This window comes from Strix aluco, chromosome 8 (genome assembly GCF_031877795.1).
Source record: "Strix aluco isolate bStrAlu1 chromosome 8, bStrAlu1.hap1, whole genome shotgun sequence".
NCBI classification, from domain to species: domain Eukaryota; kingdom Metazoa; phylum Chordata; class Aves; order Strigiformes; family Strigidae; genus Strix; species Strix aluco.
Genome location: NC_133938.1, coordinates 13,809,685 through 13,825,253, shown reverse-complemented (window position 1 = coordinate 13,825,253; position 15,569 = coordinate 13,809,685). Strand labels below are relative to the sequence as shown.

General features: G+C 42.1%; 1 protein-coding gene across 3 annotated transcripts in view; it reads left to right on the top strand.

The window, feature by feature from the left end:
• Positions 1 to 2,880: 2,880 nt before the first annotated feature.
• ZZZ3 (zinc finger ZZ-type containing 3) overlaps positions 2,881 to 15,569 on the top strand; it is a 61,893-nt gene continuing 49,204 nt past the window's right edge. The window contains exon 1 of one of the 3 annotated variants that reach the window (XM_074832306.1): positions 2,881 to 3,142. The gene's annotated coding sequence lies outside the window, so the exon portion shown is untranslated. Of the gene's footprint in view, positions 3,143 to 3,567; positions 3,652 to 15,569 lie in introns of those variants that run through there. The other 2 variants (XM_074832307.1, XM_074832308.1) reach the window with 2 other exon arrangements.

The window sequence follows — 15,569 nt, the reverse complement described above, 5'->3', positions numbered from 1 at the left end:
GATATAAAGCATCTCAGCTCCTGATTTTGTAGAAGGTACTGATTTAGGGGGAGGGGGTGCTGATTTTTTTTTTTTAGCTTGTCCCATTGTAACATGCTGAAAAGCTGTCATTATTTTCCCTTGATCAGAATAGTGGGTTGTTTGGGGGGTTTTGGGGTGGGTTTTTTTGCTACCAACATTGATGAGGTCAGAGAAATTGTTATTATGAGTAATACTCAAGGCTGCCCATAATAAATACAAGTACCAATTATTGGTACAAGACAGATGTGGTAGCACAGAGGAAACTGCAGCCACAAGACTTAGGAATGTGATATAGTTTGGGTAGGGTATATGAGGAGCAAGAGAGACTGACTGGAAGTGAACATGTATTGGAGAAAGCAGTGTGGTGCTGCTAGGCAGGACCATATTCCTTTTATATGTAGGAATTATTTAAAAGCGGCTATAGGATACTGTGGGGAAGGGGCTGCAGGATAGCATGAGTGGATGACAAAAGATTTTGAATTGTAGGAACAACAGAGTGGATGTAGAGCCCCGGCCAGCTTCAAACAAAGCAGGTTTCTCCAGGTTTAAATGTAAATTCTCTTGGGTGGAGGTCTTAGTAAGGACTGAGATGAAGCAGGTTTACTACACATGGACTGCTTTTTTCTTCTTTGGATACTGTTAATTTTCCTCTGGAAGGTTAGCTGAGCCAAACTACCCTGTAGATACACAATGGCTGGATTAAATGAAGGGAAAAGCAGGGGGCATGTAGAAGTGGGGTAAGAGCCTCCGGACTATCCCTTTTATTAGCAGGAACCATTACCTGAAACATCACACCAGTCGCAACAGTTGGTCTTTGTTATCATCCCATCACTAGACATTATTGCTTCTTAGGCAAGATGGCAGAACATAATATTTAAGTCCTCCTCAGTGAATTCAAGGCAAACCCTGGTGTAGGGTGTGGTTAGACAATACAGTTTGACTGGTTTAATCCTGTTGCCAAAAAGTTACAGCTGCCAAAAGAGGATTGTCTTGTTCCTCCCCTCTACTGGCAACACTCCCTCGCCCCCATCTCGCATGCTGGCTCTCATTGGTCTCCACGGTGAGCCAATGCAGCTTATTTTGTAGCTGAAAACTAACACACCAGAAACAGGAACAGTTTCTTGGTGCTTTAGGAAGTATGACTGGTTTACTATGTGTATAGATGAGCACCAGAGTGGGCAGCGGGAAAGACTGGGGGGCAGGGAAGATGGGGGCAAGAGGGCTACCTTGTGTGTCAGCAGGCCATCAGATTACGTCAGCTGTTGCTCAGCTGCACCCTTAAACGGCCATGGGAATTCAAAAAAAAGTAATCAACCCAATCAATTTTGCACTGAAGCAGCTGAGAAGAACCCTCGGTTCTACTTTAAACACTTGTCTGAAATGCAATAATATTGTCAGCCACTGCAGCTGTTTATCTAACTGAACATATTTCTAAATGGATTGCAATTCACAACATTTTAGTGCTTACAGGTGCTCCTACAATAAACAGAAAAAGCACCATTCCTCTTTCAGCTTTGGGCACACTGACAGAAGACTGACTCCATGAGAACAGTGGCAAAGATTCAAGAAAAAAATTTTCTTCCCTCTCTTGTGGGATTTCAGTTGTTTTGAATCTGATCACAGGAGAAGACTTCCAAGTCAGCAATACGCAGGGAAAAGTAAGAACTGCTTGGGAAAGTGGAAAAGCTACTGAGGTTTTTCTGCAGACTCTGGCATTGCAGAATGAGGGTCTGTATGACTAGATGCACAATTTGGGCAATTAGGATTTTATTAAATCTGCTTTCTTTGCAAAAGTATCAATCAGTTAAATTACAGTAGCTACTTTCAAAAGCAATTGAAAATATTCTTCAGTACTTTGTCTTCTGTTACAGAAAATGTTTTAGTTCAGGATTTTCTAGTAATTTGGAAAGTTGTAAATTGCTCTTAATTGAAAGGTTCTTGAATTTCCTAAACCTTTAACAGAAGACTTTTGTGTTTCTTGGCTACATGAAACTCTTCCAAATGCACTATAACTGTGGTATATCAGGAAAAAAACAATGAGAGGTTACAAGGAGGGCAAGAGATAACACAGTAGTTCCTCTCCCTCTGTAGTACAGAGGTAAATAATCTATTAGAGCAGGCTGCGTGCATTAAATAGTAACTGTTGGTGATCACATACACGTCGGTAGAGAACCAGGCGGCACCAAAAATAATAAATTTGAAAGCGCGATTGGTTAATTTTTAGTCATAACCCAGAGGGCTGGACTACCCCACGGTGCCTGTTCCGAGGCGCTGCTCGAAGCGAGCGAGCCAGGAGCGAGCGCTGTCGATTGTTCAGGAGCCGCGAGCAGCCCAGCCCCGCTTCTGGGGCACAGAGGCGGCCGTGGCGGCAGGCGCGGGGACGGGCAGAGGCAGGCACTGCCTCGTACGAGCTGGGAAGCAGCACTGCCAGGCAGCAGAACGCTGCCCGCAGCCGCGCTCCCCCTTCCCTTCCCAACCGCAGCAAACCTGCAAGTCACCCGGCGCTGGCCGGCTGCTGCCGGCGGCGGCGCGGCTCGGCGCCAGAGCGGCCCGCCGGAGGGGGCGGCAGGCGGGACGGCCGCGGCGCTGGCCGGCACGGCGGGGAGCACCGCGGCCGCCGCTCGGGGCCGCGCCGCCTTCTGCCTCCGCCCGCCTCGGCCGCCCGCCCTGGGCGGGCCCGCGGAGCTCCGTCCCCGTCGCTCAGGGCGCCCGGCCAGACACCTGCCCCAGCGCAGAGGGGCGCGTCCCCTCCCCCCGCCGCCTGGCAGGGCCGCCCCCCCTCGGGGCATGCCGGAGCGCGGCGCCGCTCGGCCCCCCGCCACCTCCAGCCCCGCCCGGGGAGGGGGCAGCGGGCCGCCCCCCGGCCGCTGGTCGCGGGCAGGCCGGGCCGGCCGCCTCCGCCCTCTGCCAGCAGGCGGAGCTGCAGGGAGCGGGTCCCCGCCGCAGCGGCTGGAGGGGGAGGGGAAGGAAGCGGAAGGAGCCGCCGCCGCGCTGAGGGGAGCAGGCGCTGTGCGGAGCCGCTGCCGCCGCCGCCGCCGCCGCCGCCTGGTGCGGGCAGCACGGAGGGAGCGAGCCGCGCACGGGGCTGCGCGGGCCGGCCGCGCCGAGGAGCGGGCGCCAGGTGAGGGCTCGGGCCCGGGCGCGGGCCCGGCCCCGGGGGAAGGGGGGACCCGGATGGTGCCGAGTTCGGAACCCGCGAGGGGAGGGGGAAGGAGGGGAGGAGGAGGAGGAGGAGGGAATGCGAGGGGGGAAGCCCCCACGTGACCAGCGCGTGCGGGGAGGAGGTGGCGGCTCGCGCGCCCTGTTCGAATCAGCTGGCCCGCAGCGGCGCCTCGCGCGCGTGCGCGGCGGCCCCGCCTCCTCCTTTCCCCCCTCCCAGCGTTACGTGTGCGTAGGGGTGTCCGTGCGCGCGCCCGGGCTGACACGGCGCGGCCGGACGCACGTGCGCGGCGCCGCGGCCGCCATGTTGGGTCTGAGCTGAGCGCGGGTGGTGCGCGTGCGCGCGAGCGGGGCCGGGCCGGGTCGAGCCGCGGGGCGGGGGGGGGGCGAAAATCTCGCGAGGTCGCGCGGTCCCTGCGGGAGCGGGCCGGCTGCGGGATGGCGGCGCAGCGCTGGGCGTGCTGGGTAATGGTAACGGGGGCCCGGGGGGCGGGGACCCTGGGACCAGCCTCCTCCCCGCCATCGTGCCCCGGGCCACACGGGGAGCGGGGCGGGGTTGGGCGCCCCGGGGAAGCGCGACTGGCTCCGCTCCGCTCCCTCCTCCCCCCCGCCCCGGCCCTGCCCCGCCTCACCTCAGATCACCTCACGCCTGCCCCTCGCAGTGCCCGGGCCGCGCCGCGGCAGCCCCCCCCCCGCCTTCCCCTGGCTTCTGGCTCTCCAGAGGAGCGCCGGCTGCAGCGGTGTGGCCCGCGCCCCGTCCCGCTGCCTGCTCCGCGCCTCTCCTCTCGCACCGCCGCTGCCCTTGCGGCCGGGGCCCTCCTGCCACGGGTGCCGGGCTCGCGGGCTGTGCTGCTGGCGCCGACCCGGGGTGGGCGGTGTGCCCCTTGGTTGTCCCCCGCTGTGCTGCCGTATCGCCTGCTGGACAGGGCGCCCAACTCCACAGCGCGAACTTGGCTGTGCCTCTGAGGGCTCCAGTGCTGCTCTCAGAGCTTCCAGTCAGTGTTAACGTCCAGAGGTCCTTTGGCCCTTCCTCGAGCAGCGTGCAGTCTTGGGCCATACCCTTGCCCCCGACAAGCGCCTGCTGGTGTTTTTGCTGTCTCGGCTTGTGTTTCAACACCTGTCCCACGCTGTTGCTTCTGTACTCGTTTAGGTTTCTGCTGTTGAACCCAAACTGCTCCTGCCCTGTAGAAACGCCAATGTTTAAGGATGCAGGGGTCCAAAAAGAAAGATATTTAACATAACAAATCTGATCTCTCTTGGGGCTATGATACATGTACCATTATATCCCAAATTTGTAATGTACGTTTCTGTTTTCTCTAGTATTTGGAAAAATAATTTCAGTAGTATCCAAGCATCCCAGCTCGACAATATCCCCTTTGTCTCCTAGTCCTGATCTCTCTTAAGGGAGAGCATATGGTTCTGCTTCTTCCTTATGGTGTCTTGTCTTCCATCCCTGATTATCCAGGAACACTGGCAGTTTTTGTAGTCCTGGAGTATAACTCTGCATTTTACTAATCGGGTTTTAGGCTGCCACATAACTGATACAAAATTTTTTATAAAAGAATATGTTCTTTGGGCTTTGAAGTTGTAAGCTTTATTTTGGAAATATGTTTGCGGTTATTATTAAACAAATTGTAGCTCTTCAGTGGTTGTACATGTATTTGCATGTTTTCCACTGATATTGCCGTAATTACTGTACCGATAACATAGTGATCATTTACTGAGGCTTTTAATGTGAAGCTCTAGGTGTACTCTATATTTCATATAAATACTAAATTGTGCAACCTTTTGAGAATATGCTTTTTGGGTGTGTTTCTAACCTATGGTTAGATATTATGCTTCTCCCCCCTTCCTAGCTGCTACAAGGGCTGGTGATTGAGTAGGGACTAGTAGGTTTGGGGTTAGCAAAATTTGATTCTTTTCAGAAGCAAGTATAACTTTTCAGAAAATAAGATGACAAGTTACTGTTGTGGTTTGTTTTCGAGTATCTTTAAATCTTACGGTACTGTCTTTCAGATTAATAATATTAGCATTTGCTTAATCAGAAGTGGAAAAAAGTTTAAGGAAAAAAAAAGAGGTGGTGTGTGTTAAACAGTAGGAGAGAAAAATGCAGTTCTTTCAAAATATAAAGAGTATGTGGTAAAATGTTCAAACAAGTAGCTATCGGGTGAAATTTTCACCCAGTTGAAGTTACTCATGAAATTCCCATTGCCTTAGAAAGGGTTAGCAGTTAGTAATTTACTTTAACATGTGACTTCTAGCAAGTCATTCAGAACCTGAACAGCTGTGGTTGCAGACTTTCCCCAGCACTGTCATAGTTACTTCATAAAAACAACCATTCTATGTCTTGAATTTACAGTAAGGCTTTTTGTGAAGGACTGTTACACAGTATGACCATGTGTGTCAGTAAGGAGCAGCAATTATGACCTTAAATTGAAATACTGCTGATAATTTATGTGTCTTGTTATTTAGTCCAATATAGGTAGTTCTTGAAATTCTCAGTTGTACCACTATTAACTGAAACAGTTTTTCCTTTGCATTGCATACTCCAAGTGTATAATTACTAAGGAGATAGGCTGTATTAAATAGCTTAGTTACTAAGCTATTTAGTAATGAAGTTCAATCGTATGTTTTGTCTCATAATCTTTAACACTTCTTGAAAAAGAGAAATAGCAAATAGGATTTTTTGAGCTTAGCGTTATTACAGATCTAATGTGTAGAAATAACTAGATCTCTATTTCACAAAATTTGAGCTTCTGTTCTACAGCTGAACAGCACATGACTGTTCTATCAGTGTTTCTAACATACTTATGTAGTGAGATTCTAGAATGAAGGCTTTACTCTTCCAATATTTCCAAGAGACTTAGAGATTTGTTTTGGTTTTGGTTCTTCCCAGATCATTCTAGATACTTTAAGTTGACTTCTGGTCAGTAAGAGTTGTCTGGTTGATACAAGGTGGAAAGACTTTCACTCCACTCTTTTACCACCTTGTTGGAGAAGGGAATAAGAAAAGTTTTCTTAATGTTTCTAAAAGTACTCAGGAAGTTGGAACAAAAGTCTTTACAGTCTGCCCTACTGCCAGTTATGGGGTTCTTCTTGGTTTTTAAATTAGTCTTTCACATTTGAAAAGCTCTCTTTAAAGTCTTTAGGGCTAATCTATTGTGGTTTGCTTTGTCTTGGTTTTCCCAAAAATGGAAGTCTTTGCATTGTGTGGGAACTGATGATACAGGTTTCTCCAGTCATAAAGAACCATATTTGCAAGAGATAACTTATTTTTCAAGTATTCAGCACTTGCTTATATCCATATATTTACATTGCACTCACACTTCTAGAAATGCGGTACTGTAAGACCTATTGCTCCCTTTCTTTAGGGTTGGTTTAAATGTACTTAGATTATTCCAGACAGATATTTGTAGAACTTGTCCTTAAAAACCTTGAACAAGAAAAATTCTGCCACCTCTGTAGGCGGGAGTGAAGTTGCAGAAAGTGAGAAACTTTCTCACTTCTGTAGTGAGGAAGGTGGGTTTTTTTTTAGTTTCCAAATTAAGTGTTCTTTGCTGGAAATGAGGCTACTGATTATAAGAACTGGCTTTTGGTAAACTTACACTCTAACACTTAAGGGTATATTGTTCTAGTCTTCAGAACATTGTAAATATGGTTTCTGCTTCAAAAACTGCCTTGGTTGTAGAAGAACCGTCGTGCGAGTTTATTTTAGTTCTTGTGAAACCCTTTCTGTTTGAGTAACTTGTAAAACACACTTAAGAAATGCAGAATTGAACATTAAATAGTGTGTTCTCTTATTGGACAGTGTTTTTCAAACAAAAGGCTTGAAAAGATTCTCTGATTAAGTGCAGCTTTGTAATCAAATACTTGGTTTTGTAGCATAGTAGGTTGATAATTTGTACAGTTTGTGTTCAAAATTTGGGTATTAGTTTAACAGTTTGCATCTACTTTCTCTTATACAGTTTGTCATACAAGAGGTTTTTTATATCTTCAGACTAAAAGCTTAGTAGCTTAATTTACAATAACTGTTCTTTAAAGTTACTTTAATGCTTATAATTAATTGTAGAAATACAGAAAGGTCAGCTAGGCCAATCCTCTGCCCTTTGGAGGTGTACTGAAATCATTCCCTCTGCTGACAAAGTTCCCCTTTGTGTTGCTTGTTTCAGCAGCTCATCACCCCATGGTGAAAGTTTTACCTGATACTCAATTTAAATATTTTTGCTTTGCATTAGGCTGATTGCTTTGTGTCTTGTTGCCTCAGAAAATGGTTGAATTTCCTGGTAACGATGTTTTGTCTATTAGATTGCCATTAGCTCCTCTCCCATTTTTTCTTGTCTATTTAACATCATCATAGGACATAGGAATATGAATGTTGGCAAGACAGACAATTTGATTGTCCACAATTTTAAACATGTTTTTAATAGTTCAGATTTAAATACAGTATTTAAACACAAATATTTGTGTTGATTAGTGGGTGCACGTGTGCCAGACAAACTAGAGGTAAGAAGCGTAAAAGCTTTCTTTTCAGAGAATAGGTCAGTAGTAGAGCAGTTTTGTCAGTTTCTTACAGCTTTGCCATGAGAAATGCCTGATTTGTGTCCCTAAAATGTAGCGATTTGAACTTTAAAACACTTATTTTATGTAGAAAATTTAAAAGTCAAAAAGGAAATGAGTGTTCTTGAGAGTTTGCCTGTTGGCACATAAGTGGTAAAATCCTGCGCTTTTTTGTTGTTTTTGTTTTATTGGCGTATATATATGTACATAAGATTTGAATTTTTCGGAGCTAGTGGGTTTTTTTTTGTGAATTGAAGTGTCTCTGTAGTATCTCTAGTATAGGAGAGAAAAACAGGGATATAGCCCAAATTAAAAATTGGAGGAGCTATGCAACTGGGTTACTGTGCCACATACAAATACATTAAAGGAGGAGGAGAGTGGCAAAGCCTCCCCTGTATATTTGTGTTTGAAAGATACTCTGCCTGTACAGTAGTGTTGAAGTTAGGAATTTTATCTCCACAGCTAAAGAATCTAGAAACACCAAAAATAGATACCGTCAGAGAAGATTTACCATGCCGGTTAGTTACTTATTAATTAAATGCTTTAAGGGTACTTCAGATTGAAGGCGTGCATTGAGTGGAATTGTGCAGGTGTATTTTCTGAATTTAATCCTGTTTAGTCTTTCAATTTGTGACCTGGATGATAGAACAAAGCAGATTTACTAACTGTCCGGACAGTACAAATCTGGGAGGGAATACAAGCATTAGAGTGTGAAATGATCTTGACAAATGGGATGAATGACCTGAACTATATGGGATGCAGTTCAGTAAAGAGAAACAAAAAATAATACATTTGAGTAGCAACAGTAAACTTAAACATGAGAAACAACTGGCTGGGCAACAGTTCTGCAAATAAGCAGCTGTATCACAAAATGAACACAAAGGAATCATGAGAGTTCTATAAAAAAGCGAGTCATACTGGGATATATGAACAGGATTGGTTTTGTGTGTTAGATACGAAATTCTTCTGCAGTACGCAGAGTAAGGCCTCAGACGGTGTACTGACTCCATTTGTGTTACTTCAAACAGATTTGGATCAACTGAAGGGTATTTAGAGAAGAGTTGCAATAATGACCTTCAAGGAAGGACTGGAAGAATTGCACTTATTTAGTCTATAGCAGAGATGGGGAGACGTAATAATAGACTTCAAGTATGGTAAAGATTGCTACAGAGAAGAATGTAGTAAACTGTCCTCTATAGGTAGAATAAGAAATAATGGTCCTAAAAAGCACGAAAGGAGATTTTGATGTTAGGAAAAACTTTACCGCTCTGTGGATAGATGATCACAGGGATAAATATCTGAGGGAGGTAATGGGATATCTATTGCTGAAAGTGCTCTAGAAAATGTTAAATAACCTCCTTTTAGAGGTGTTTTAGTTAGTATAGTTGATCTGTCCTTGGCACAGGAGGTAGGATGACTTGTCAGCATTACATCTCTCCACATTTTTATGATTTTTGTAGTTTTGCTGGTCATGATTTTAAAAAAAACCCAAACTTCATGGTTGAGGAAAAAAAATAGTGATGTGACAGTTTGTAAGATTCATTTCTTTTTAAAAAATCATCAAATATATTAATTAAAGGCTTTTTTTATAAAGCATTTATTAAAGCCTTCTGTAATTTAATATTAAAAATAACTAATAGAGTACTAATTGTAGATTTAATATCATTGACTTAACCTTTAGCTAGAGTTGAAGTCTTTGAGAAGACTTCATTGAAGAGAAACAAAGTTCAAAAGATTAAGTCTGGGGAGCCAGGGAATCAGGTGCATTTCAGGATCTGGAACAGAACAAATCATGAAACTTCACCTTCTTTCTGTAAAATAGAGAGAACAGTTATTATCTGGATGTGTTTTGAGGGAGAATCATCACTTATAAAGTATCTTCAGGTTCCTGAAGAGTTTATTGTATAAATATGATGTTACTTAAAGTTGTTTTGTGTTCCATGAATTAAAAACAGATTTCAGTCTTTCATGCCCATTGCTGTGTGATAGTCACAATATGAAAAAACCTGAATAGAAATGTATCCTTTCTACTACATACACTAGTTTTAAAGAAGATTTCTCCTTTGAGATTTTTTTAGGTGATGTAAAAATATTTTATTAAATTGGAAGAACTAACCTTGACACAAATGAGTTGTTAAAGCTTTTTAGGGTTAAAAGTACTGGGCAATTGAATAAAACTGTGTTTTGAACCAAATTCAGTTTAATAAGTTATTCTGGACTTTTTCTATTCAAAATCAACTGCCTACATTCCATGTGACCTTGTTGAAGGAAATTTCTGATTTTTGAAATTTGACAAAGCTGCCTTGGGCTTAATGACGAATGAAGGATAGGCTCTGTGTCACATATGTTTGTGCTCTGTAATTAGGAAAAGGGTTAAAGTGAAACAAATTCTGTCACATTCTTAACGTTTAAAAGAGTGTAGAGGATTAGATAAAATAATGCTTTCAATCTATTACTGCCTAATTTTAATTAGGCTTTTAGGGCATTTTGCCATCTCACCAATGGTATGGATTAAACTTTACATATACTTTAACTTCACAGGGTATCATCCTTCTGTTTGTTGTAATTGATGGGAAATCGGTCATTAAACCACTGAGAAACAAAGTGTTGGTAACTGACATGGCAGGACATGGTGGAAGTTAATTCTAACAGTTTTGTATACTTTTCAGTTAAATAAATGTGATCTCAAACCTGTTAATGAGAATCCTATTTCTAAAAATTGATAAAGGAAGAATGGAAACACTGTTCACTACATTAGAGTGATGTCAGAAAAGGAATTTGTTCTTTTCCTCAAATATTTTAAGTCTTCCAGGGATTTTCCTTCTATGTATCACTGCAGTACAGAGGCTTTTTTGTAGAGTATTATAAAGGGGTCACAGTGTCTCATGCAGTAAGGGCACAAAGGCTTAAGTCTTAGGCAGAGACAGATGCACCTACTCCCTAAGCTCCACCTGAAGAGCTGTAACTGAGAAGAAATTGTCAGACAGAACTATCTGAAAAAGGCTGTTTTAATCTGGAGTTTGGAGAAGCATTGCTTGCAGAGTGAACTGGGGGAGTGTATAGGCAGTGACTGACTGAAAGACTTGGAGTGGGAATCTATTAGCGTTACAACAGATGCTGGGGTTTGTTTGGTTGGTTTTTTTCTGTTTCCAAGTGTATAAAGTTTTTCGGCAATTTTAAAAATTGTATTTTATTAATCATTCTAAAGTTAGAATATATTGGTATATGTTTTCCACCCACTACCTTCTTTTCATTTACTTGCGCTTCCTCTGTACATGTCTCTGAAAGTCAAAGTAGCAGTGAGTTTTATTGGTTAGGTATACATGATTATACTGCTTTTGTTAGTAACTACTCTAAATTGTCACTTGAAAATATTTGACAATGTTTCTGTTCTTTGCTGTGCTGCCAGTGCTGTTCTTTGAGTGTTTCCTGAAAAACTAGGCTTCAGTAAAAAGGAAGCTAACCAGATGTTCTTAGTTCTTTTCAATCCCCAGTCTGCAACTTTTTTTTTTTTTTAATTGTCCAGGAAAAACAGGCAAAATAAAAAGCCACTAAAGCTTATGATTTTTTTTTTTTTAAACTAGTTTTCTATTTTTAGCAAAATCATGGTGTTTGTTGCATCAGTTTTCTGGAAATTCTGCTATATGCAATGCATTGCAAAAAATGCAGCAAGGCTGAAAAAAGCATTCACAGTTTCATTGTGGAGGCTGCAGTAATGTAATTATTTTTCATACATGCTTGCATAGTTTTAAATCCATCTGTGAGGAAGTGGTTTGTGACAAAACAAAGTGTAGTTACCTCATTTCTCTTCAGTGTGATCAGCTGAGAATTTATCTGGATCATATAGTTGGGAATCCACTGATCCTTTGTTAAGAGGATTCCTAAGATACTTCAGATGGGGAAGGTTCTTCACATAGGTGCCATCTCAGAGCCAGTGCTGAAAAGGACAATGAGAAACATTTATTCTTTGTATGATGTCCTAGTGCAAATAAAGCTTCCTACTCCTCCCTCCCCCAAAGTGAAGTCTTTTTCAGTTTTCTTTTCCTACTTTACAGTTCATTTCAAGGCTTTTTAGATCCTAAGTCTTACCTCAGTGTGGTTCTTGACACGTAGTTTGAAGGTCTTAGCTGTTGTTGAACCAAAGAGGATTTGCAAAATTCTCTATCTTTTATTCCCATAAATGTATTGCTTTATGGAGTACAGTTTGCTGTCAGGACCATTCAAATAATCCAGGTGTGTAAGCGTAAAGGAACAGATTTCTTGATGTTAGTATCTAGACAGTCTTTTTGTTGTTGTTGTTTTATGACTACCCCTCAGAAAAACACCACACCGACAGTACAGGTAATTAATTTCTTTTTAATATTTGTGAATTTCAGTTATGTCCCTCATGATCTGAAAATATCACTCGTTAATTACAGCCCAGAAGTGATTTTATTGAAACTTACTGTATTGCAGTGAAGGGTTATTTTTTTTCTCTTATCAGAATTCTGAACGTAGAGAGGGAATCTTTTGCAGGGATATGGAGGTAAAGGCAGGCTGGTTAATGTCATTTTATCCAGCGTGACTCATGTCTCATTGATTTTCCACTTGAGAGGTAACTCTGGTGATCAGACCGTTGGTGTCCTGCTTTTTGGGTATAGCTCATAATTGAATTTAGTTGCTTTTAGATCAACTGCCTTTTTCAAAAAACTCTGGTTAGATTCTTGTATGACTGTATTTACTTGGTCCAATAAATTCTCCCCAATAAACCACTCCAAACAAAGGTCAGGAGGTTGTCCATGAGAAACAGGAGAGGCTTAATGTGTTCTTGGTACCATTTTCAGTTTTGATTTGTGTGTCGCTATAGTTTTGTTATATGACTTGTACCAAATAATCGTGTGGATGTTTCTTCTCATCCTGTATATTCTGTCAGTAGGCTTGATTTGCAGAAGTGGCATGAGCTAGAATCTGTTTGCTTATCCTCCCTTAAATGTGTCCTTTACCACTCCTGGGCTATAGTTACAGCTTCCCTAGTTGGTTAGCTCTTGCTACTACTTTGTGTCATGGTTTAAGCCCAACCGGCAACTGAGCACTGTGTGGCCGCTTGCTCACGCCTCCTGCACACCCCCACCCCCCAGTGGGATGGGGAGGAGAATCAGAAGAAAAAGGTAAAACCTCGTTGTTGAGATAAGGACAGTTTAATAGGACAACACAAGGAGAGAAGAAGTAATAACAACAATAACACTAATAAAAGAATGTATAAAGTAAGTGATGCAGTGCAATTGCCCACCACCCAGAAACTGATGCTCAGCCTCAACTGTGATCCCTCCTCCCCCCCAGCCAGCTCCCCCAGTTATATACTGAGCATGGTGTTACATGGTATGGAATATCCCCTTGGCTAGTTCGCGTCAGCTATCCTGGCCGTGCCCCCTCCCAGCTTCTTGTGAACGTTAACTGTATCCCAGCTGAACCCAGGACACTCTGAAACAAAACTCTGCTTTTCTTAGAAATTAAGTTTTGTTGAAATCTGGACAACTGTTTCTGTTTGACTTTCACTGACTATATTTTCCATAATGAGAAGATGTCAAAGAGAGCCCAAGGGTTTGAATCAGTAACAAATCAGAATATAGAAAGTCTATTTTTTTTTCTCTGATGCCTTTTTTGTGCCTCAGGTTCTGTCAGTGAAGACATGCATCAACTGGATTTCAGTTAAATTTTCAATAGAATTTTAACAGTTTTATATTTGAGTGAACAGTAAAACAGAATGAAAATAAAGTAAAACATGATGCTATGACCCCTGTTTTGCAGAAGCAGACATGAAAAATGTTTCCCCCAAGGAGTTCACAATTCCAGTATAATATAGGTTTTAACTGGGCAATGCAGATGGAAACAAACAGTAAGATGATTGAATTATTTCCTGTGCATGAGTTATAAAATATTTTTATCCTCATCGTGGAAGATTAAGAGTTCCAAGTTAAAAGAAGTAACTGTGTTTCTTATGCTTACAGAGCATAAGCAAGAGCCTGAGAGTAAGGCTTCACATTACAGCTAACCTGATCCAATGGCTATCTGTCACCAAAATACATAGTTGTGACCCCTGCTTTCCACTGGCACCTGTGCTTATTTGAGTATTACAGTAAGCCTGTTTAGGGAGCTAAACCAGCTGAAAAATAATGGCTCTTTTGTAGGGGTTTGTATTTTCTAAATCAGCTCATTGTGAGATTGGATTGAACACTAAAGCAAATGCATGGGAAAAATCAGGATGATGCACCCGAGAGTTACAAGGGAGTGGGATTGCTCCTTTTTGTAGATTAAATCACTTAACTGTAAAATGAAACCTCACCTGGGAAGTCTTGTTGCAAAATTAAAGAGAGAATGATTGAAGGCTCACCAGAGTGTGAATCAACCCTGTTGATAAGATGATAGATGGGTGTGGCTTGCTTTGCCCTTTTAGAAACATATGGGGAAAGTCATGCCTTGGACAAAGCAATAAACTAAGGAAATGCTCTTTGGAGAAATATCTAAATGGATATAAGTGGAGCAGGGGTAGAGAAAAGAGCAATGTGGTAGTTAGGATGCAAAATGACAAGATCCTCATGAGAGTTACCTCCTTGGGGTAACAGTGGAAAACTTTCTAAATCAAGCCAGCTGCTGAAAGAGGGTTCAATCACTAAAAAAGGTGTTTGTCATTGGGTCTTCATAACCTTTATTGTCAGTGAATGTGTAACATTAAACATAGACTCCTGGACTGGCACAACGTACTATTAATTATGATTCTGTTAACTCACACATGGATTTACAGTTTTATTTCCTTAGTGGCTGTTTAAATACACAGACATTGTGGAGTTGCTCTTTCTCACCACTAAGAGTGAATAAAAAATAGTTTTTAATGTTTTCCTCAACTGAGCAACAATAATCCAAACTGTATGCATGCAGAACTCCAGAAAAGTAGTGCCCACTTTAGCTGGCACATGATTTAAGATGGGGATTTTCAGTCAAAATAGACAGGTGTTTTAAATGTTAGAAGATGGTCAGAGTTAATTTCAATCAAATATTTACAAGGTAGTGATATTTTCATAAAATTATTTCAGTGATTGCAGAAAAAACCCACCTCTACTCTGATAAGAGTTTAGAGATTATACAAATCTGAAGACTTTTTACCACTGTCTTGAGTCAGAGTTGTAGAAGAATCTTGCAAAACTGAGCAAATGGGTGATAAAATAGAAGCAAAAACTAATTTTCAGAAATGTGAAGTAATGCATGAGAATAAAATAACTTTATGCAAAAAAACCCCAACCCTGACTTTAAATCAGCTATTACTGTTCAGGAAAGTGTCTGATAGACATTTCTGTAAAAACATCAACTCAGTTTTCACTAGCTGTCAAAAAAAGTAAATAGTGTTAAATATTATTAGAAAGGGGTCATAACATAAAACATTACTATTCTGTGGTAAAAATCCATGACACACATAGACCAGGCTTTGAATATGATTATCCCTCACTGATCTGTCTGCTAGACTTAGTACAGAAAAAGGCAACAAGAATAATCAAAGGTTTGGGATTGCTTCTCTATGCAGAACACCAAGGAGATAAGCCAAATAAAATATCCATTAATTCTGGGAGTGTACAGCAAAGTTATGTTCTCAGGTCTGTCATGCCATACATAGTCACTGTATTTCAGTCCTTTTTTTTGTTTCTAGATACAGTGAAACTAATTTTTAAAGGTACGGAGCTTTTAACTAATTTTTTTTTTCTCCTGTTATCAAGAAAAGAATGTGTTTAATTGCTTACTGCCCTAGGACAGATAATATATCATTGAGTTATGAGGGCTTTGTATAGTCAAGATACAGCGAA